Raw genomic sequence first — 24,892 nt, 5'->3', positions numbered from 1 at the left:
ATCCAATGTACACACACCTATTATGAAATTAATTTAAACCTTTTTATATGAAAGCTATAACCTAATAACAACCTAAGGATATGGGGAGGAGGGAGGGATGGGGAGAGGGGGGAGGGAGAGGGATTCGAGGGTTCACTTCTGTGGCTCATCTTATAAGGGTACAAGTGAATCTTTTTATGAGTAGAATATGAATGTTTTAACACAATAACTAAGAAAGTTACATGAAGGCTATGTACCCCCAAAGTGCATCAATGTACACAGTTACCATTCAATAAAAAAAAAAAGGAAAAAAAAAAAAAGTATCCATGTAGTAAGAAGTCCTGATAGGCCTATTTAGCTGGAGAAAATTGCCAGAGCCCAAAGGCTGACACCTCAGAGAAAGTCCGCAGGCTGTACAGGGCTGGCCTTGCCTTTCTGACACCAATGAAAGGTGACCACTGCCTCCTGGGCAACCCGGGTACTTGTGCCACAGAAGGCGACATTGCAGGGAACAGGCAAAGTTTGTGCAAATCATGGGTCTGCAGCAGGATTTTATGGAGGAGCTTCTTGGAGAGTAACGTTGGGGTGGTCATTGGCCAGCAAGCTATCTGCCCCAGAGCCACCGCCTCCCCTGTGAACATGCAGAGAAGGAGAGTTCTTGTTACCACTATGGACACAGCATCAGTAGCTAACAATGAGGTCCCAGGATAGAGGACACACATCCTTGAATACACACACACACACACATGCACACACATGCTACCCCCTCTACACATGCAACCTGGGTTCAGAGCTCCATCTTCTAGGGCTGGGATTCTTCATCCTGAGAATCCCGGGTGTTACCCCATGGGAACAAGCTCCTCTGAAGCCACACGTGGTTGAAACTCCTCTCTCAGGGACAACAACCAGGACATCTCCCAGGCACTAGCTCCCTTGGGAATGTGTGAGTGGCTCCCCTGGGGCAAAGAACAGCTGCTCAGGGTGACTCACACACCATGTTCTCAGCCCTGTCACCCAATGGAGCCAGGCTTCCCCTCCATTACTCAGCCTTCTCTCCAAGCTCATTCCTGTAGCGGGCTGGCCCCAGACTGGCCACTTTGCTGGGGTTGGCACCAGTCAGGGCAGCAACTTCTCCACCCCTGCCTGGTCCCCTCCATCAGCCCCAAGCCAACACATATTGTTCCACGAGAAGCAGGAGGGGGGTTAGGCATGGGGTTTATGGTGGGCAGAGATGTACAGGCAGGAAGAGAAGGTGCCCGCCACTGACAAGCAGGAAGCTCAGCTCCGGAATCACTTCTTTGAAATCCCCTATGACACCCACTCTGCTTACTCCCCTCAACCATAGTTCCTAGGCTTTGCTTCTTCTGGGACTGGGGTACTGGACATTTGAGACCTCTGGCTGCTTTAAACCCTCTCTAAAACAAAGGATAACGAGACAGAGTCTAAACAGAAGACATACACGCCACAGGTGAAATAAAAGGTGAGCTTCCCAGCCAGTGCTGTTTTCATAAGCAGACCCCACTTGCAGAAAGGAGAAGGGGTGAGGGGTGAACACGTGCTATGCCCCCTTCTACTGCTACCCCCATACCAACCCATCCAGCAGCCTGGGTGTCCCCTGCTTATAGGCATTTTAGAACAGACGCCTTCTACAGATGCCGCAGACTGCTGTGCTGAAACTCTGCGTGTGTTTCTGAAAAAAGGCATAAGCATCACTGTTCCTTCCTTACTTCACTTCTTTTAAAGTACCAAAGATACTTGATTTATCTTCCTCTCTGACAGTCAGTGGGCTGTATTCCAATCAGCATTAAGCCCAACAATGTGTATTCTCGGCTCTGGTTTTTACCCTCCCTGTTTGATAATTAGGCATTGAGATGGGGTACTGGCAAACTTTTTTCCTGTAAAGGGCCAGATAGTAAGTGGTTTTGACTTTGTGGTCCTGAAGTCTCCATCAGAACTACTCACCTCTATCTTTCCAGGATAAAGGAACCCAGAGACACTGAGCAAACCAGTAGGCACGGCCGAGTCCCAATAAAACTTTATTCGTGGACAACAAAATTTAGATTTCATATAATTTTCACATCTCACAAAATATTATTTCGATTTTTTTAAACTTTGCATGTGAAAATGATTCTTAGCTTATAAGTTTTTGCCAAAAACATAGAAAAAGTAGGCACAGGTTGGTTTTGACTATGTGGGCTACAGGTGATCAAGTCCTGGTCTAAAATCAAATGTTTAATAGGAAACCTTCAGGGAGTTCTCTCTCCGAACAGGAATATGATAATCGTGACAAATGCTAACACTTTTTGAGGGCTTATTCTATGAAAGGACTTGACATGTAAAACTTCTCTTTTCTTATATCAACATATGCAATTCGTGAATATTTTTCCTGTTTGGGGAGCCTAGGACTCTGAAACAGAAGACAATTAACTTGCCAAGTTCACATGACAAGGATTTGGACCTGAAATATGACTCCAGACAGACACGCGGGACCCATGTGCTTGGCATCCTTGAACAGACCCCTGTGGGTTAAGTGAAGTGCTAATGAGACCATGGTGCCTGAGAAGCCACCCCTGGGCTTTGTGTGGCCAGTTCATGGGAACCACCCTGGACGAGGGACGCCCTTCATCTTCCGCGCCAGTTCCTCCTAGACATTTCACCCAAGTGAAACACAGCTCAAATGGACTCCAAAAATAGTTTAGAATTGGGGCGAGGGAGGAGGGTATGTGCATTTTACCAATAGTCTGGTTGCGCCTTGGATGGTCAGAGAAATAACTGTGGTTAAGGGACCAACTGCAGAGACAGGAGCTGAGGAGCTCATCATTTTCAGCCCTGGCGGGTGAATGGGCACAGTGCCCTGTAAATTGCACCCCAGGGTCCCCAGAAGCAGGGTTCTGCCCTATTTGCTTCCTCTCCACCCCCAAGAGGCCTCTTCCTCCAGCCGCTCAGCTCTTCCAAATATTCTCTGTTTCTATCCTTGTCCGGGCCCAGCCCTTCCCCACCGCCAGCCTCCAAGGTCCAGAGTGGATGCAAAACGCCCCCAAGAGCTGCGTCTCCACCTGCCGCCACCCAGACAGAATTCCATTCAGAATGGGGGCCTCAGGGGAAGAGAGCTGGGTGGCTGCTTTCAGTTCTTTTTAGGCCCAATGCCCAATTTCTTTTCCATTCCGGGCACCGAGGCGCATCTGGGTAGAAGAGTACACTCACTGGCTGCCTCTGGGCCCGCCACACCCGGTGGAAAGCCACAGACGGACCCGGGGTACAAACCGACTGTCTGCTGGAGCTGCCCTCCGCCCTCCAGACACGCACACGGGTTTCCTAATCCTCAGGACTTCAGAAAAAGGAGGCCCGACCCGCCCCGCTGCTCCTGCAGAGGCTGACCGGGCAGGAGGCACTTTTTCATTATGTAAAACACTTGGCTGGGTCGTCTTTCTCTGCATCCTGCTAGCAATTCTGTATCCGGTTTGGGAATTCCAGGAACATCTGTGATTGTCTTTTGCTCAGCCACACATGTGCAGGCTGCAGGGCTCGGTCATGTTCCTACCTGTGGCGCCCTGTCATTAGCCCTGAACCGTGTGTGCCTTCTCTCCCCGGCAGCAAAACATATAAAACCCTGGGCCGGTAACCACACCTGAGGGGTTCCACCCCCAGCTGCCTCATCCCGCTGAGACCAGAGGCACAAAGACAAGGGCACATTTCTGACAGCGAGAAATGTCAGGCCTAAGAGGGCGTGTCTAAACAGTCCAAGTCCTCTAACCAAACAGACGGCGCATGCTTAACACAGGACTCTCCCCCGGCTTCTCCCTCAGTGTTAGCTTTTGTGTGGCAAGGCCAGGGGAGGCTGGGTGGAAAAGGTGAGGTGTAATCAAGTTCAAGACTCTCAGAAGAGGCACTCGCCTGCTTTGGGTCCGTTTCAGGCAACCCAGTTGACCTTGACTTGGATCAGAGAGTGACTCTTCAGTCTTACCTTTTTGACATCATTTTGGCTTCACCCTCTCTCCCCTACAATCATTCAGTTCCTGCGTTGTTACATCTACCTCCCCAGTGTCACCTGCTTTCATCACCCGTTTGTCTCTGCCGCTGAGGAGGCTCCAGCTGGGACCCCTGTCGCTGCCCCTTCCAGTCCACGGATCAGCCCTGCTCTCCTGCCATGTCTCCCTCACCAACCTGCTCCCAGGGGGCTGGGCCAAGTCAATCCCTAGCTCAGGGGCTTCCCACACTTCCCGAACTCCTGGGCCTGACTGCTGAGACCCTTGCTCACCACTCTAACCCCATCTCCTGCACTCCAGGCCTCCAACTGCCAGTCCTGAAGCCCCACCCAGACCCACAGCTGGCCCTCGACTTCCATCTGAAATGGAACGTCTTCTTCCCCACTCCAGCTCTGCCTTCCAACCTCCCCTCTGACAGCTTTCCTTCTCTCCCCCAGATGCTGCCACGCGTCCCTGCACTGGAGTTTGCTGTGTTGCTGACCCGGTGCTCAGACATGACTCTCTGTTTCAAACTTCTCGCTGTACCCCTGAAGACGGGGAGCAGAACTTACACTTCTGAGCCCGGAAAAAACACTTTGCACAGAGCAGGTCCTCATCTGTCAGGAGCACATAAAAACATTCTCTCCCTGTCCTCTCACAGCCATCACTGAAAGAAGCTCTAAACCAGGCATCCTCAAACTCCAGCCCACGGGCCACATGCAGCCCACCTAGGACGTGTATCCAGCCCGCCGGGTGTTTTTGCTGCTGCTGCCTGCCCCGCTTAGCAACTGACTCATCCTGGGGCCCACAGTCTGGCCCTCCAACGGTCTGAGGGACAGTGAACTGGTCCCCTGTTTAAAAAGTTTGAGGACCCCTGTTCTAAACCAACCTTCTCAACCTTCCTAATGCCACGGCCCTTTAATACTCACATTTGCTCACATCGAGAAGGACTCACACTGTGTCAGACTGGAGAGAGGCCCCAGGCAGCATGGAGTTCGGGTGTCTTCCAAAGCTTCCCCGTGGGGCTGTGAGGAGGGGTGGCAAACCTCTGAGAAGTTCCAGCCCCCTCGGCTGCCCCACTCAACCATCCCCCATATTCGACTTTCATGTGAAATTCTACTTACACAAAGGGTAAGTGGCTACATGTTTTTTTAACCATTAATGTACTCCAACCAGTTCCCCTTAATTAAGAGCCGAGTGAAGCCCGGGGGGGGGGATGACTGCCCAAGGTCACCCAGCGGGGATCCAACATTTCACACGAAATGTCCACAGACACGATGCTGGCAGGTCACTCAGCCTGTTTCAGCTCGTGGTATAAGTGAAAAATGAACACACCCATGCCCAGGCCTCTAGGCCGAAGGTTTGAGAACTCCGCCCCTGAGGAATGCCTTTCTGGTCGAAAGATCAGTCAACAAGACAAAGAGAAGCCAGGTCTGAGATCCTGAGATTATGATGAACTCTGAGTCTGAAAGAAGCTTTCTGGAATCAAATACAACTTCTGCATGTCAGAGTGGGGGGATTTCAAACAACTTACACGCATCCTGTCCCTGCATCCGCAACGCTCAGGCAGCAGGTTGGGACACGGGGCATTCCGGCCAGAACAGGCAGCAGAAACAAACCAGTCATGTTTTTCTAATAAAACTCTTAAAGTGCTCTCCTCAACTGTGCTTCTGATTTGAGAGTAATAATGATGACAATAAATTCAAAAAAGAAGCCGTCTCAGTTTGCAGCTCGAAGCTGCTCTCCAACGGAACATCCTCAAATTCAGACAGTCCTAAGTAGGAGAAATGACCCCAGCGATCAGGGCCAGCCCATCTCCCACGTCGTTCCACATCCCGTCCATAAAACAAGATGATTTAGAGACAGGCTGGGAGGAACCTCTGGCTTCCCTGCTCCAGAATTTATCTCTCTTTAATGGGCTGCCGTCCTTCTCCCTTCTAATCTCTCCCTCCCCAGGGTCTGCCCACCCTTTCCTGCCTCTGCTCTCTCCTCCTCCTCCAAGGGATCTCAGCCTGTCAAGGTGACAGAACCAAATGGTTTAAGAACAAAAGAAACAATCAGAGTTGGCAGGTGGGAAAGTTGCCTTCAGACTGAAGGGGCTGGGCTGGCAGATGTGGGATTTCCTAAGTCCCCACCTGGCTTTTATTGGGGAAGAAACTTAGTAAGGGGAATAATCCTGCCCTTGGTGGCTTTGGTAAAGCAAGAGAATATAGCTCACCATGGTGGCAAGGATCCTGGAGACAGGAGGATGGATTCCCATGAGGGAGACACAAATGATTTATGGTCCTCGCACACAGCTTGGGGACTAATAGAGGCCAGGGTCTGTAATTAGACTGCCACCACGATGACTCCAGATTCCTGCCCTTTCTTGTCCCACCCCGTCCTTGTCTTCACCAATAAGCAACTGCCCTCAACCCTGGAGGAAAGAGGCTGGAAAATGGGGAAAGTTCTTAAAAGTTGCATACCTGTCTGTTCGTGAAGGTTCCTGCCTCAGACAGGAAGACAAGGTCTCCTCTGGGGGAAGAGTACAGAAACCTCCTGCCCCAGCCTCCTGAGTGGCTGGGACTCCAGGCACCTGCCACAATGCCCAGCTACTTATTCTATTTTTAGTAGAGACGGGATCTCACTCGTGCTTAGCCTGGTCTCAAACTCCTGAGCTCAGGTGATCCACCCACCCAGGCCTTCCAGAGTGCTAGGGTTACAGGCATGAGCCACCACGCCCGGCCTAAGTTTGCAAACTTAATTGTCCAACCTCAGACTTTACAGTTTCTTCATTGACATTAGCTCATTTGATCCTTACAACAATCACTAGGTCAGTAGGACTCTACTTTATAAATGAGGAACAAAGGCCCAGAGAGGCTGCATGACTGGCCTCAGCTCACACTGCTAGCTCTGCTGGCTAGTGACAAATCTTCTGACTCCAAGTCTAGAATTATCCCTATTTAATTACACCTCGTAAAGTTGTTTATAGTCAGGAGAACAGGTAAGAAAAGGCAAAAAAAAATTTTTTTTAAATAGAAAAAATTGCAATATTCCTGGTTAAAATAAAAGACGTAAAGGTCAGATTGAATTTTCAAGAGTCCATCTCAGATAACACTGGGATAGAATCAGCATAAATCCTTCTAAGTCACATTTTCAACAACCAGAGAGATTCTTTTTCCCCCTCAGTATCCCAGAATTATGTTTTCTCTCTTCCCTTTAGGCCCCAAATGCCTTTTAATCTTTGCAACAACTCTACAAGGAGGAGAGGCTTGGGGCAGGATTGTCAGGCGTGATGAACTCCAGATCACCCATAACTTCATCAGAAACCCCCTTCACAGAACTCCCGAGAGGCTCAGTAACCCAGATGGCTCCTTTGGGAGGAGTTTTCTCTGAGTGAAGCCAAGACAAAGTCAAGACTGTGCTGAGATCTTCAGGCTCCAGACCCCCAGCTGCTCCGAGAGTACAGTCTCCACAGACGGGGTCTGTGTGCTGCCACACTTGGACTCGGAACATAGCCTGTTAGACAGACACCTGGGGCCATTGAATTGAGTCTACCGGAAGGGAAATGAGTATTTCTGAAGAGGATCAACTCATGTGAACCATGAGAATCTCACAGTCCCAGCAAGGGCCTGTATGAAGACAGGACTGAGACCAGATGACCTGGCCAAAGGGGTCCACCCAACTTAATTAAAGCTGAGGCCAACCCACAGCTCAAGCTTGGCAGACCTCTAGGCTGGTTGGTCTCTCTCTTTCTCTTTCTTTTTCTATTTTTCTATAGGGACTTCCATGCAAATATGGTGACTGGCTCTGGCTCTACTAAGAGCAGTAGGAAACTGCAAATTTTCACCTTTGCCTAATCTACACAAGGCAACTACCTTGCAGCATCAGGGAAGACCGATTCATTATTTTAGCCTTGAAGATACAAATCATGGTCCTGACCTGGACTTTACCCAAGCTGTGCTCAGATGAGCATGGAAGGCTTTGGAGAGAACGAAGTGAGACCCTTACCTTGGAAGAACACATGCTCCCTTTAATAATTCTAAAGTGGTGATATTCATACAAGGTCGGACAATTAAGTTCAAGAGCTCACCCTATTAAACCTCATTGCTAAGTATCACTGTGGCCACCAGATGGTCAAAGGGAGTATTTCGAAGGTGGCCCCTTGTTTCTATATTTTATAATTTGGTTGTTTTTCTGCTCCTTCCTGAGACACCCACCCCACCCTCAGGTACCTAACCTGGATCCAGGTCTTGTCCTTAGCTGGTTGTCCACAAAGCCCTGGAAGGTATTAACTGGTAGGAGAGGTAGTAATGTAATCATTTATAGGCAGAAGTGTCGCTGACCCTCCAGGGGCTTCTGCAGGTAAGAGAAGGTTCTTTTTGAAAGAAAAATCTTGAAAATTCAAAGGACAGGGGGTCTGCTGCAGGGTTTCCCGATCACTCCTTTGTTGAAGGGGCTGCCCTGAGCAGTGTAGGGTGTTCAGCCGAGCCCCTCCCCTTTCCCATCACATCCTTCTCCCCCTAAAGTTGTAGCAACCAGAAAATGTTTCCAGACGCTGTCACATGTCTCCGGAGTTGAGATAACCGCCCCTTAGTTGAGACCCACAATCCCGTGTTAGAGATGGGGAAAGAACCTAAGGCAAGAAGACCCCTTTCTGGGTCCCATCAAATGGACCCACCCAGGCAGCTGCCTGCTCAGACCCACCCGCAAGACTCTTGATCCCAGGGCATTTTGGAAACCTGCAGGAGGAAGAGAATGGCCTTCTGCATGGGAAGAAAAGGCCAGGCCAAAATCAGATTCCTAGAGTTCTCAGTCTTGGGCAGGGGCAAGAAAAAGGTGCTGTGGAAATGAAAGCTAAACTCAAAACAATGTTTCAGAGAAAGCAAGGGACTCGTCTAACGTCCTCAGCTTTCAACGAAAACGGCTCGTGTCCTTGCTGTCTGCTCCTCTGGTCCTTCTTTACCACCCCAGCATTAAATCCACCTCTTCCAACGTGTCCTTAGCCCCTTCTAAGGAAAATCTCCTGATGCTGTTTGTTAGTCTAAAGAGGAAAGAGAGAGGGGCAGCGCCTGTGGCTCAAAGGAGTAGGGCACCGGCCCCATATACTGGAGGCCGCAGGTTCAAACCCGACCCCTGGCCAAAAACTGGAAAAAAAAAAAAAAAAAGGAGGAAAGAGAGAAACCAAACCCAGGAAAGGAAAGACCTAAGCTGGTTTTTATTCACCTGGGCAGGGTGTCCGTGTGGCCCCTAAACCATCCTGAAGCTGGAGCCCAGCTGGGACCCTGATTAAGATGCTTAAGATGTGAGGGGAGGAGCAAGGGGGCGCTGATTAATTGACAAAAAGAAGCCAGGCCCTGTTTGAATAAGACTGCCCTGTGGAATGCAGAGCCCTTTTTAGTGTGCTCATTCGTTTGAAACAAAGGGGCTGGGGGAGGGGAGCAGGGCAGCCAATGGGTGCATGTGACCCGGTCCTGGGGTGGGCAAAGGGGGACAGAGGCTCTGCAGGGGCTGGCCCTGGTCAGGGCATTCACAGATGAGATCTTTTCCACGTCCTTAAGGTCATTTTTCATTCCCATTCTGCAATGAAGAGTTTATCTCCAACACTGAATCACTTCAACTTCCTCCCTACCCCTGCATGGTCCAGCAAGAAGCCGCTGGTCTAGGAGCTCTGGACCTGTGAAAAGCCCGAATCGAGATGCACCATTATGTGAACAATGGACACGGGATTTCCTAGACTTCATATGGAAAAATCCCATGAATATCACCTCACTGATGATAAGACTGGGGATACACTGGGCTATAGATAAAATATGAAATGAAAATTCAGTTCAACTGTTCCTTTTGTCCTTTAAACGTGGCTACCAGAAAGTTTAAAATCACCTACTCTGCTCACGTTTTATTTCTCGAGGACAGCACTGCTGGAGCCGGCCTCTTTCAGCAGCGGTCTGTCCCTGCTGGCCTGGCCCCTTCCTGCTCCTACAGATGCACCTGAGAGTGTCCGGTTCCTTTTCCAGAGTGTATCGATCTCTGTTCATTTGCCAAGTCTTCTGCACAAAAAGCACTATGCTGACGTCTGTGGGAGACCCCCAAAAGAATCAGACCCGCAGACAGAAGGCCAAAGTTCTGAAGGACTGCCAGGTAACGAGAGGTGGAGAGACTGGCCTCAGGGGATCCCCAGACCCAGAATGTGCAAAGCTCCTGCCAGCCATCAGCTGCCACATTGGGCTGGTTCCATTTTCCCCACGGAGGTGGCTTTCTGGTCACACTAACCCCACCAGCTGCTGTCTGTCTAGCGATGACGGCTTTCCCTTCTTCTTCCCTGTCTGACATTGCACTATGTGTCTTTGAGAACAGCCTGTGTCTGAGGAGGTGGGTTGCAGGTCCGAGCCCCCAAGCCAGCCCCCTGCCTGGCCTTTGGCTTTGGTTTATGGCAGGACCAAAAAGTGAGCAAAGGGAAGTGGGTAAGGAAGATGGTCATCATCCCAACGAACTGCATGGACTTTGAAGAATATTTTTTATCCCAAAAGTCTAATCTAAATGTATCAGTAGTCGGTACAATCCAGAAGAGGGGTTCTCAGCTGGCAACAATTTTGACAGCCCCAAGGCCACCTCAGGGGGGTATTTGGAAGCATCTGGAGACATTTTTGGTTGTCACAACTGGAGGGGTGGGGTGCTACTGGCATCCAGTGGGTAGAGTCCAAGATACTGCTAAACATCTTACAATGCACAGGACGCCCCCACAAAAGAGAATTATCCAAGTCAACATGCCCATGGCCGTGAGGCTGAGCAGCAATGATCCAGAATGCCAAGGAGACCGGGCTCTATCACAAGCATCACCAGCCCCAAGCCAGAGCTTGCTCTAATCTCTGGCATCAAGGAATATCCTTCCTCCCTCAACTCCACCTTCCAACACACCTGGGAGCGGATCCAGGGAAAGCTGAAGGATCAGGGCAAGAAGAACAACTGGAAGAAGGAAAACAGTACCAACACAATTCCATAAATTAGCCCCGCTAATTACCAAGTGTCTAACTTAGCACCTGGAGCAACAGCTGGGGTTGCACAGAATTGAGCAAACATCTCAGTCTCTGGGCATACTGACTCCCTGCCTTCTTCTGGCAGAAGATTTGAGTAAGAAAAGGCTAGGCAGAGAAGTCTTAAAGCAGAGTGACCGCCTGCTGGAGGTGGGCTCACAGCCACAGCCACCTGGTGCACACGTGCACACCTCACCGAAGACATTCTCAGAGGAGATACTGCTCAAGGCAGTGGAACCTCCTCCTGGACTGGAAACCCACCTCGTTGGCTGGGGACGCAGCTTCCCAAACTGCTGACTTCTGCAGATACCTCCACGAGGAAGCCCTCCACTCTCCTGCCTCTGTGAGTACTGCTCACCACATGCTTGTGAAACACACAGAGAATGTCGCTGCCCCTCTCCCCAGCCTCTGCTTCAGTACCTGCTCTGTTCTCTGTTCCTCGGGGCCTTGTTGTTCCAGTTTCTCAATTCTAAAAGACCTGTTATTTGTTCTACAAGGTGCTTCCACGAAGACCCATGTCGCCCTGGGTCTCACTGCTGTGATTTTCCTCCTGGGCAGCAACACTAAGGATTCAAAAACAGAAGCCCACTGAGCTGGAAGCCTCGCCGGGCCACTCAGCAGCTCCACGTCACGGCAGTGCAGCAGCCACACGCTGCTACATCAGGCATCTCACCAGGCTAAGGCCACTCTCAGTCACCACCCAGATGCAACTGTGTCGCAGTCACAGGGCTGCGGGTGAGGTTCTCCAAGACTTCACCCCCCGGGCCAAATTTAATTTTGACTTAAAACCTGCTATTGAAATGACTTTCCCAGATTTCATGTTGTATCAGGTTGAAGGGTTCCCCCCTAAAAATATATGTCCACATCCCAACCCCAAGAATCTGTGAACCTATCCTTATGAGGAAGAAAAGGTCTTTGCAAATGAAATTAAGGATCTCAAGATGAGATCATCCTGGATTACCCAGGGAGGCCCTAGACGAAACAGCAGGTGCCTTCATAAGAGGCAGAGACAGACGCATAGGAAAAGGCTACGTGAAGACCGGAGTGAGGAGGCCAGAAGCTAAGGGCAACCTTGGTCCCCAGAACTCGGAAGAGGCCTTCAGAGGAAGTAGAGCGCTGCTAACACCCTGATTTGGGACTTCTGGTCTCCAGAACTGTGAAAGAATATATTCCTGCTGTTTTATTAATAAGCCACCCCGTTGGTGGCAATTTGTCCCAGTAGCCCTTAGGGAACTAACAGATGCACATTTGGTCTCCCTCCTCATCAGTCACATTGCCCACATACGCGGCTTATTTAGCATTAAAAATACGGAACTCTGAGCTTAACTATTCATTCATACTCCAGCTTTTTTCCTCCAGCTTTTTGGCTGGAGCTGGGTTTGAACCCACCACCTCCGGCAGATGGGACCAGCGCCCTACTCCTTGAGCCACAGGCACAGTCTCATACATTTTGTCTTGTTTTGTTTTGTTTTTTGAGACACAGTCTCTGTCACCCTGGGTAGAGTACCATGTCATACCTCACAGCAACCTCAAACTCTTGGGCTCAAGTGATCCATCCTCTTGCCTCATCCCCAACAAGCTGGAACCACAGGTGTCCACCAGGACACTCAGCTATTTTTTTTTTTCTATTTTTAGTAGAGACAGGGTCTTGCTGATGCTCAGGCTAGTCTTCAACTCCTGAGCTCAAGGAATCCACCCGCCTCAGCCTCCCAGAGTGCCAGGATTACAGGTGTGAGACACCATGCCAGCTCATTCACACTTCATAGACACTGACTCTGCCCAAATGTCACCTCATTCAAGGCTCTCCACAACAAATGACACCAGTGAAAAGGGTCCTTACTCAACCCCTCCATACATGTATCCCTCTGTAGCTCTTTACCTGACATTTTTATTCATATCTTTATTGCTTCCCAAATTATACCTCTGAATACTTGGATATTACCTATGTCTCCCATTTGACTACATGTTCCCTAAGAGCAAGGGTGTGTTCCTCTAATTCACTGCTAACATTCCAGCAGGGAGAATGCCTAGCACATGATTAACTGCTAAACTATAAGGTTGGATTGGGTGGTGCCTGTGGCTCAAAGGAGTAGGGCGCTGGCCACATATGCTGGAGGTGGTGGGTTCAAACCCAGCCCCAGCCAAAAAAAAAATACATATATATATATGTGCTTGGATGAATGCAGACATAGTCTTTATTTTCTAAAGCAGAGAGAGTCTAGAGCATTCTACTATATTAGAATAATGCTCCAGAATTAGAATACAGTGGAATGTTCTAGACCAGTGATTTTCAACTGTATGCCATGACAGGATCTAATTAGATGTGCCATGAAAATTTTTAAACATCACTAATTATTTTCGAAAGAGGTTCAGAGTACAGTAAGTATATTCTTTTTTTCAAACACTCTTGTTTTTTTTTTTTTTCGATCAGCATAATTTAAATTTGCTGCAGAAGTTCAACTATAGGTTGAAGTGTGCCATGAGATTAAAAAAAGGTTGGAAAGCACTGCCCTAGAGACTGTCTCTTCTTTAGAAAACAAATAAATGATAAAACAAATAAACAATAATAAAAAGATCACCTTGCATCTTCTTTTTGGGTTACCAAGGACTTTCACCCATATCTATGAATCAGAAGTGTGTCATGATTTGTCTTTTGGGAAAAAACGGGATTTTTCTCTGAAGGGAAATTCCTATGTTGCTGGTGGATAAATAAAGGACATTGCCCTAAAATGCCCCTAAATTTTTAACAAGTGTTTTAACATAGTTTTTTGCATCTCCCATTTCTAGCGCTTTCCACAGGAAATACAAATTGAGAAGCATGGTAGGTGGTGATTTGGGGAACAGATTGATTGTCACCATGCAGAGGCCACACGGACATGCAGACCAATGTCCCCTGGGCAGCCAGTGCCTCCAAGTGGGTGAGCAACACAGAGGCTTGCACTGTCCCTGTCCCTGAGGACATTCATGACCTGATTGTCACAAAGACAAGATACTGCAAGACCTCTTCCTTAGGGACTCTGGATCAGAGGACCCTCCGTGAAGAGTGATGACAGCTTGGCCAGTGGGTAGGTGGAGTTTAGCTCAGCCAAGGTGAAGCTAAGGGACCCCTAATAACTGGCTGCCGAGCCTGCTCTGGTCTTTCCAGAAGGTATAAATAAGGCCCTCCTTCCGAATTTCTGTAGCCTTTAATCTGCTGCTAACCTCACGGAGCTTTCTCAGGCTGGGATAATAAGTAAACAAGTCTTTAAGATTGAAGTCTTTAAGATTTCACTGCAGGGGACATTAATAAGAGAAAGAAACAAATTGGAGCAACAGGAAAACCTGAAGATGCTTAAAGAACCTTTTTCCTTCCAAATTAAGCCAAAAATATTTGTGCTTGAGCCTGCATTTGTTTGGAATGCCTACAGAACTAGTTAGGATGGTGGCGCTTTCTCTTGGGCTTTCACTACTGAAAATAGCCGACTCACCATTTTGTTACCCTGACCTGAGAACCGTGAATGAAAAGGAACTCCTCCCTCAAGAGACAAAGAAAAGGACAGACTGTGCCTGTCCCCACAGGGAAGGGATGCCCGCTACGTGCAGTCCATTGTAACAGCTTCTGCTGCAGACTTAGAGGCTCGGATAGAAATGGAACAGCCACATCTAGTGTGATACCCTTTGTCATCCCAAGATTCTTTCTCTTCCCCAAGTTTGCTGAAACCTAAGACACTCATTCTCAAACATTTTAATCTCACAACCTCTCACGAGGATCTCACTCACTGCCCAGGTTACTGCCAGACCTCTGAGCGTTCCCTGACGCCACCCCCACAACGCCCACATCCTGGGAAAGAATGAGCATGGCTGACCATGGTGTGTCTCCTACGCTTTCATCTTGCACAAGGTTCTCCCAAACCCCACACTTTGGTAGGAAAAATGTGTCAGTGTTTCTAAGCATCCCTGGGATTTTTCTCTTCTCATCATTTCTTATCATGAACATACCAGAATGTAGACAGGACCAGCACATAGTCCCCACCCCTATCAACTCATCTCCCTGTTGCAGAAGGCTCGTTCCCACAGAAGCCCCATCACCGCCACCTTAATAAGCCAGCATCCTGGGATGCCTGGCACGAGAGAGCCAGCGGCTGGCTGGGCAGCCCCATGCCAAGGTCACTGAGCTGACCACCCCTCAAAGCTGCGGATCACCAAAAACACCTGCTTCATGGCCACTTCCCAGTGTCACCTTCTGCCACAGACAAACAGTAGGCCAAAGATGAATGAGTCAGGGAATACGGAAAACCATCAGATATTTCAGGGTAAGCTTGAACCAGACTTCTAAGTTGGGAATGATATTTGACCAAGATGTTATCTGCCTTCTTCACTGAGCTCACAATGGCACTGATGGTGCAAAAGCAATGGCAGGTATAGTCATTAGCACTTTAGCACGAATGTCGGCCGTGGTGCCACAATCATACACACACACACACACACACACACACACACACAATCATAATAATAGATACTGATAACAAAAGATGAATACAAGTCATGTGGAGAACCTCTTGTAAATGCAGAAGTCAAGTGTGACTTGAGTGTTATAATTTTAATACAGTGTTCTCCTTTCTTAAAGTTTGTGTACCTTTTCAGTACTCTTCTCATACATGCAAATTTCACCTAAGAACACCCTTGCTGCAGTAAACATTGTTAATTTGATTAAATCTTGATCCTCGCATATATATCTTATTTTAATATTCTGTATGACAAACGGGAAGTATGCAGAAGGCATTTCTGGCACACAGAATGGAACATCATCCTCATCTCCAGGGAGAGCACTTAGGGAGTGTTAAGTTGCCAGCAAAACTAGCTGCATTTTTCACGGAATGCCATTTTGACTTGAAAGAACAAGTGACAGACAAATTACAGGTATTCACACTTGGGTATCGGGCAGACATTTTCTCGAGAATGAGTTAAGGAAGCCTGTCATTTCAAGGGCAATAATAACTGTGACTAATGATACAATTTGAGCTTCAATCAAGAATTAGAATTTCAGAAAACTCATATTCATCATCATGCACTTGACAGCTTCCCGGTACTCAGAGACCTTTCTAATATCGATGGTAATACTAAAGCATGTGATTCTTTGACACTGTAAAATGAAACGTGTCTATATTTGGAAGAGCTGCATAAATTAGTGAATCAACATTTTCCAAATGAGCAGAGAATGATGTTTTCGAATGGGGCATGGGTAAAAGATCCACTCAAGTGCCAGGTTGACCAATAAACATTAAAGGAACAGAATGGGAAACCTCATTAAAATGGTTTCAAGTTTACATCGCAGCTAACTTTTTAAAAACTTGCCGCTTGGATATTTTTGGTGAGATGTCAAAAAAGAATACACACCATTATCTGAAAAGGCCCCGAATATATTTTTCCTTCTTGCAAACTGGCTCCTGGTTGTAGCTGGATTTTCTTCATTATAGGTATATAATGTGTCTCTATAGGGTGGACACAGAAGCAGGTCTGAGTCCAATTATTTTCTAATTCAGACCATGGAGAGTTTAGTAAAAATCTTTTAAAAATGCCACTCTTCTCCACTAATTTTAGTTTCAGAAAATATAGTTATTTCTCCTAAAAAAATCATCATGTTAACATGCAATAGGTTTGTCACTATTTTTAAATACATATACTTATTAATTTTTCAATTTTAAGTTCTAATGGAGTAAAAAAAAAATCACCACTAGTTATAACCAATATTTTTTTGGTTGGAAAAAAAGGTCTTTGGGGCTTTCAAGAATTTAAAAGTAAGGGTACATGTGAAACTTACTAAATGTAGAATATAAATGTCTTAACACAATAACTAAGAAAATGCCATGAAGGCTATGTTAACCAGTTGGATGAAAATACTTCAAATTGTATATAAAACCAGCACATTGTACCCCATGACTGCATTAATGTACACAGCTATGATTTAATTTAAAAAAAAAAAAGAAAAGAATTTAAAAGGATAACTGAGTCCTGAGATGAAATGTTTGCGAATCGGCACTGTAGAGTATTTAACAACTAAACAAAATACTCACAAGACATCCCTTAAGGAAAAAAAGATTGCAAAAGGCTATGGTGAATGATTTTTCTATTTCTAATATTCTATGCATACACAGTATATAGGTAAATAAATGCTTTGAAAATTATTTCAGGCTGGCCAGGCGCAGTGGCTCATACCTATAATCCCAGCACTCTGAGAGGCTGAGGCAGGTGGATTGCCTAAGCTCAGGAGTTCAAGACCAGCCTCAGCAAGAGCAAAGAGCATCTCTGCTAATAGAAAAACTAGGCATTGTGATGGGCACCTGTAGTCGCAGCTCCTGGGGAGGCTGAGGCAAAAGGATCGCTCAAGGGCAAGAGTTTGAGGTTGTTGTGAACTATGGCACCGTGACATTCTACCAGGATGAGAAGGAGAAGTAGAGTGAGACTCTCTCTCAAAAAACAAAGAAAATAATTTCAGGCCTTCCTCCTCCTCAGACACTCTAACAAGGCCCACAGGCAGTGCTCTTCCAAATGGCCTAAAATAGTTTTTCATGCAACGCCATCACAGGTGGCTTATCATCGGTGTGGTCTTCTTACTGTGCTCTAGGAAGCTTTGTTTGCTTAACAAAAGGCCTCATACTTTAAAATACATAAGCAATCGTCTAAAATATAAAATGTATATTTTAAAAATATTTCAAAGTATACATATATATAAAGTACGTGGTATATATATTATATACACAAATAGAGCATTTAAGCAATGCTTATATTTAATACTGTTTTCTACGACGCAAAGAACAACATTGAGAGTGTATTTTAGACTTAGGTCTAGGATAACCTAGATTCCTGAAATGAAATCTATTTTCTTCTGGGAAATGGAAGAGCTATTAAAGTCTCAAACAGCATCAACATATGATCGTTTCAATAATAACATTAAAAAAAAAAAAAAAAACCATGGGAGAAGGTGGAGAAGTCATAAAAGGAAGCCCAGGTTGGGCGTGAGGGAAAAGGTCTCAACTTCCACCAGAAGGGTAAGAACTAAACCTTGTATTTATTCGTTTACCTTCTGTGAACAGGAAAAATAATCATTAATAGCAATGCTCCCATATCATTAAAAGATGCTAAGAAAAGAGTAACTTTAAAAAAAGAAAACCTGCCTGGGCTTTGGTCACCTTGCTCTTGCTGGGTGGCCTTGACTAACCAACTCGGAGATTTCTGTTTCTGCAGCCATAAAAAGAAGCGACTGGGCATCCCAGAGGAGCAGTGAGAATCATTACGCTGAAGACCAAGGTGGTTGGTTCTGAAGAATTTTTGGAATGGGCATCCTGGATTTCAGAAGCTCGAGAGACCTTCGGCCTGGCACCAAGGAGGGTTGACTCTGAAACTATGCTCCCTCCTTCATGGAGAACCTCCAGAAAGCCAGTTCTGAAAACCATCCTTGTTGATACTCACGCAGCCAGAGCAGCCAGGCCTGGCTCCCTGGGCCCCAGCACTGCAGCCCCTGAGGCTGTTTCCTGGTCAGACCCAAGGCACACAGACCCCTTATGAGGTTTTCCAAGCCACCTCTCCGGGCGGCTCTGGCAGGTCCACATTGCTCCCTTAGGCTGCATAATTAGCGGGCTCCAGGTCGCCATGCTTGGTATGCTGTGGTTCCCCACTCCCAAACACAGCCCGGGAGCCCCCTCCTCACCGGCGCCACCTCTGCCGCCGGTACACAGGCGTCCCCACCCTTCCTTCCCCCGGCCCCTTGCCAACTGTGGGTCCCTACACGGCAGCTCCAGGGCGGCTGCCACCCCCCCACACTGACACGTTTCCTAATCTGCTGGCAAACGCAGAGTGTGCTGCCAGTCTGCAGAGTCCCACTGTCACCACTGCGAGCCAAACTGAGTCCCCACTCATTTAGAGACTTTCCAAGCTACGGGTCTGGGGAAAGGAAAACGCAGAAAGCTCAGGCTGATCCTGAGCCCTCATCCAGATCTTGTCCTCTCTATTCCATCTTACCATCCTCCCCTCCCAACAAAAATCCCAAATTCTACTCTTGGAAAGTAAAGTCTGAAGAGATCTTTTAGTCCCTTCCCCCGCTGTGGGTCCCCGCTGATGCCACAGTCTCCACACACACGTGCCTGGGCTGTGACCGACTCACACTCTCCCTTTCCACAACTAATGTTAAAATCACAACCAAACCCCACTATAACTGTGCCGCGCCGAGTGAGGGACACTCCCCCAGGTCACCCCAACCATCAGGACAGGCTGGGAAGGGCACAAGAGCACACATCAGTTGATGGCTTTTCCATTTTAGAGAACGGGGGACCAGGGAAGGACCCCCTTCTCCTTTTCTTTGTGTTTGAACGTTTACCTGCAGCTTCAGCAGGCAAAAGGATTTTTTTTTAATATAATAAAAAAAAAGTTATATGACTTTAATTAAATGCACTTATTAAAAGGGTGAAATATTTGGAGAGGCTGTTTTTGTGCTAGAGGCACATTTTCCAGCATGCTGCCGAGTGCCTGCATCCGCCCGCTCGGGGCAATTTTTAATGCACAAATAAATCCGCACCTGACGTGCTGACAGATTATTATGCAGTGTGGCAGCCAACAAAAGTAAACACAGGGGCAAGTTTTAACCTCTTGCAGTCCCAGCGCTTTCCCTGCTGGGCCTGGCTCAGGTGTAGGGGACGCTGGTGACGCCGTTTCTCCTAGTTAGGCATCTCCTGCCTGGGAGCCGGTCCCTGGAAGCAGGAAGCTGCTGGCCCTTCAGCCTGTCTGGAGTGTGGTGTGAGCAAGAGACAGGAGACCACAGGAGGGGGCGGTGTGGGGAGGGGGAATCAGCACCACACTGTGTTCCCCAAGTGCCCTGCTTTCTTTCCATCCTGTTTATACTGCGGCCCTGAGGTCCGCTGGCTCCGCAGAGGGAGAGCCCAGCCAGGTGTCTCTCCCAGCTCTGCCCAGCAGAGAACAGTCAAAACAGTTACTAGAGAGCTAAGGGGACATGGAGCAGCATCCATACTTTGGATCTTAAATTATGGAAGGGCAAATTAGTATCGCTTAAGGTGTTTACTGAAACTGAACTACAGAACTGCTCATCTGGCTCCTATGGCTCTGCTTAGATGGGGCTTACAAAGTGACGCTCCTGAAATGCACATGTTGCAGCCATCAGAGATTTTGGTTATACTTGCCTGGCCCATGTGACATGGCCCAGTGGGGTCACTGAGCCTGCAATCTTTAATTCATTCTCTCCTATTATCTCCTAGTCCCCCGTCTATGACCACCACTAATTTGAACACCTACCACATTGCACAGTGCTAATAGTCCTCCCTGCCTCATCACTGTTAATTCTCCCAGCAGTGTTTGGTCTATAGATTAGAAAAAGGATGCTTCCACAGAGCACGTTATTTTGTCCAAGGAGCCCATCACCTGGGACAAAATAAAAGCACAACTAGAAAAAATATAAAGCACATCAATGTGTAATAAAATAGCACATTTTTATTTCAAATATAGAGGAGATTAATTATGACTACCCTACCGAGGAAATATTCTTTTTGTTTCCCCCTCTATGGGTAAGACTGGAGATACACGTATTTATTTTTAAAACAACAGAAAAGATTTGGCACAGTGAAATGTGATCAAATAAACACAGAAAATTCCTGCAATGGGTGGAAAGCTGGGCTAGGTGACCTTCAAGTACCCTGCCAACACATCTCTTTGTTAAACTGACTGTTCCGACGCGGGGACCCACCCGACACACACACACTCCTAGAATTGAGAGAAGTAAGTTTGGGACAGGCTTCATGGTAGCCAGCAGCTCCATTCTCATTCCACCACCTCATGGCTCGGATTAAATGCCCCCTTCCATGCTAGCTGGGAACATGTGAGTTGTGGCAAGGGATGAAGAAAAGAGTTTAGACATTGGAATATCTTCATGGGTGCACTTTCCTTCTGGTCTGGGAAAGATCAGCAAAATTCTGATCATCACACTTGGAAAGCTCCCCCCCTCCATGAGCTGCCAGGAAAACCAGGTAACCATTACCAGGTGCATCAAGTTGCATCAGTCTCCAATCTCCTGAGTTGTGTCCTACTTCATGAAAAGATGCCGAATTCCATTACTGAGGCTAACAATGCCAGGTCCTTCTCTTGGCGGCCTCCCCTGCACCTAAGGCAGGAGCACCAGGGTTAGACTCCCCTAATCAGTCACGACCAGCCTCAACTTTGAGCCAGAAGCATCACAAGCCCTGAGAGACCCACTCTGATGAGGGTGAGGACAACAGCACAAAGTATTGAGGAATTTTCTAATTTGAGACTAATAAAAAAGTGCTACTATGAACATTCTATCTCAGGAGAATGGTCTCGTGGCAGGAGATGTGGCCTGCTTGGGGAGGCAGAGGCCCCAGTGTAGCCCCCCTGCACCTAACAGCAGTGGTGCAGGCTGAGGTGAGTGTGATGTCATCCTCAGACCAGCTCTGTGCGTCTGGGACGCGTTCCTGGCTGTGGAGCCTTCAAACCCGATTCCCCCACCCCCGTGAAGATGCTAAGCTAGGCAGTCCGCTTGTAATAAATGCCTCTTTGGCATAAGTTACCTAGAGATGACTTCTGTTGCTTGCACACAAGAACCCTGATGAATATAGGGTACAGACAAAACCCCCAGCATTGGCACTTGCAAGTTACGACACTATGTCTCTTTGGTTGGGTTTTTGTGTTGTTTTGCCTTTATTAATTTCAGCTTTCTATCTCAAAACGTACAAGAGAAAAATGCACATTTCCTGAGAGGATAGGTCATCGAATTGTCACAAAATGAACACAACCATGTAACCAGTACTCACACCAAGAAACGAATCAATCCCACCCCCCACTTGCTTTCTGTCATTACCGCCAACCAAGGACAGTCACTATGCTGACTTCTGACAACCAGAGATTAGCTCTGCCTATTTTTGAACTGTACGTAGATAGTACTACAGTGCAGTGTCTTTATCGGGTCTAGGGACTATCTTTGTTGCCATTTATCTGTCACTCCACACTCTGCTGGGGAGAGTCACCTACTCTGCTGTGTGTAGCTGAGGCTCATGCATTTTCATTGCTGTATAGTACTCCACCGACTGCGTATACCACAGTTGGTTTATCCCTTCTACTGGGATCAGCACTTGCGTACTTTCTAGTTTGGGGCAACTACAAAAAGTGCTGCTACGAACATCCTAGTACATGTATATCTGTTGGTGAAATGTGAATATGTTCCCATGTGGTATGTATGATTATTCATCAAGTATATACACGTCCACCTTCTACAGGTACTGCCAAAGGGGTTTTCAAAGTGGCCATATCAACTAGAACGATTTTTAATTGCACTCCTAGAATAAATTTAATCCCCAGAATATAAGATGCTGGGGAAGAATGAGAAGCGTAAGGAGGAAAATGTGGTAAAACTTCATATGGAAGCATTTCCTCCCTCCTCCCACCACCAAAGATTCCACTGCACACATATTATGATGACCTTGGTATTTGGGGTTCTGCCACTCAGCCTGACCTGGGTTAAATGATTGCTGGCAGGTCACGATGGAAGTCAAGGGCACAGCTGGAAGGGGACTTCTGAACTCTTGGCCTTCTGACCCTGCAGCAGAGATTCCCACTGTCTTGCCAACACCACTGGCCCCAGGAAACCAGCAGCCAGGTCCCTGTGCCTCACCCAGTATCAGCACTGTCCCCAGCATCCGAGGAGGGCTGCCCTGCACTGCAGCCCGTCATCGCATACCTGAATGCCTACAGGGCCAGCCATCACTCAGGTCAGGCCAAGTGGGCCAGGTGTGGTGGGGAAGAGGTGGGGAGTGGTGGGGATTTGATTAAATTCAGAGCAAATGTCCAGTCTTGAGGAGACATTTATCACCCTGCTTGTTGATTTTTGCCATATGGGAAAGAAGAACCCATTGTTGCCAGATTTTCTCACTTTTCAAGAAAAGCTGGAAAACTAGTTCTTTTTTTATAATTTTTTTTTTATTTTTACATATACATGTGTTTACTAGGTTTCCACTTTTTGCCCACAAAATCAAAAAGGCTTTAAATTTAACAACAATAACAATGTTTAAGGACTAGAAACAAAAACCTCATAAAGAATGAATGAAGATGAATACATTCATAAAAGAATGAGTTTTTTTAATATAAGATACTGTGATTTGTGCTGTTGGCAACTAATTTTAAGAAGTTAAGTACTGAAGACTATTAGCCGAATAAAATGTATCTGTGGATCAGATCCGGCCCATGAACGACCGGTTGACCATCCTCAGCAGAGAAGACCTCAGCATTTTAGACTCAAAGGCGAGGTCCCCTAGGGTAGCACAGAGCACAGGACAGAAACAGCTGCGGAGAGCAGAGATCAAACCCAAGTTCCCTTTCCCTTATGTGGAGACACTGCCTCCATCACGACAAACCTTTCTGCTACCCTAACAAAGTCCTCATCAAACCGAAAGCTCTTAAAATCATGAATGCCTCAGACAAGGTGCCTCACACTTGAAGGAGGCCGATTCTTTTTGTTCTTTCCTCTGCATCTGGCAAGTGTGTGTCCTGTAATTACTGCAGGTCACTAGCTCTGCCCCCTGCCCGCATGTCACATGGCAGACTCCACTTGAGTTGAGAACACCTTCAGTAGTTAAGCAGAACTAACGAAACGATTTATCCAGCAAAGACGCTGTCAAGCAGAAGACACTTTCTTTAGCAAATCAGACTCAGTTTCCAATCCGCCCAACCTCCAAGATCAAGGCTGCCAAGCCGGCTGCCATCACATTCTTCCTTGCTACTTACTCCTCCCCTAACCAGGAAACGCAAATGCCACCTCCCTGACTCTTCCCTTCTTCCCTCCACCTGACTGTCGTCAGAGCACAGACACACACACACACAACTCCTACACAGACACACACGGACACGCCCACACAGCCACGCAGCAGTTCTAAGAGCAAACAGGTGGGAACAATCGAGCCCCTAACATGTACGGAGGGAGATAAATTCGCATTTACTTTCTCTTGTCCTCACCGTGCATTTTCTAGTTCCCAGCAAGGTGTCAGGCACACAGTGAGTGTCTGATAAATGTCTGTCAAAGTCCTGTGGTTCCTGAGACAGATTTGCAAGACCTCATGTGTGCTAGAGAAAGAGGCAGGCAGAGACTCTGGACTGACAGGAATGCTTACCAAGGATACAGAATCTCACACGCCATGTGTGTACACAGGCTGAGACAGGTACCCCCCAGACAAGGACTCAGAGGCACAAAGAGGCGCTGAAGCCATCTGGACAAAGGGCAGTTGGAGGGGCAAGAAGAAAATCCTGTTTCTCAAACACTCCTGTGCCTGCCCCTGCGGTGGCTACCTGTCACCTAGTGACCACGACAATAACGCCATAAATCCATAACCTAAATGTTCAATCAACAATAGTGACAAACCTGCCCTATTATGAAACTAATTTATGGTTCTCAAATGAAAGCAACCACTTAATTCTAGCCTAAGAATATGGGAAGGGGGTGGGGGAAGGGAGGAGAAGGGCGGATGGGTGGTGGGAGGGTGACTGGAAAGATCACCCATATGCTCTGTCTAACAAGGGTACAAGTGAACTTTTCTAGAACTAGAGTGTAAATGTTTTAACACAGTAACTAAGTAAATGACACAAAGTCTATGTTAACCAGCTTGATGAAAATATTTCAAATTGTATATGAAAACACTACACTGTACCCCATGTTTGCATTAATGTATACAGCTATCATTTAATTAAAAAAAAAACAATAGCGACGTACCACACACTTTACATCATGAGTGAATATAATCCTCGCAACAATCCTGTAAGGCTCCTTGAGGCGTCTCGGGAGAACAATAGAACTTGGCCAAGGAACTTATCAAGTTAGTCTCAGAGGTTCTCAAGTGCAGGGTTGTAGAAATATGCTGGGGGACTATTTGGGGCTGTCACAATGCCCAG

This window comes from Otolemur garnettii, unplaced genomic scaffold, assembly GCF_000181295.1.
Source record: "Otolemur garnettii isolate 467f Iridium unplaced genomic scaffold, OtoGar3 scaffold00018, whole genome shotgun sequence".
NCBI classification, from domain to species: domain Eukaryota; kingdom Metazoa; phylum Chordata; class Mammalia; order Primates; family Galagidae; genus Otolemur; species Otolemur garnettii.
This window is presented reverse-complemented; position numbering follows the sequence as displayed.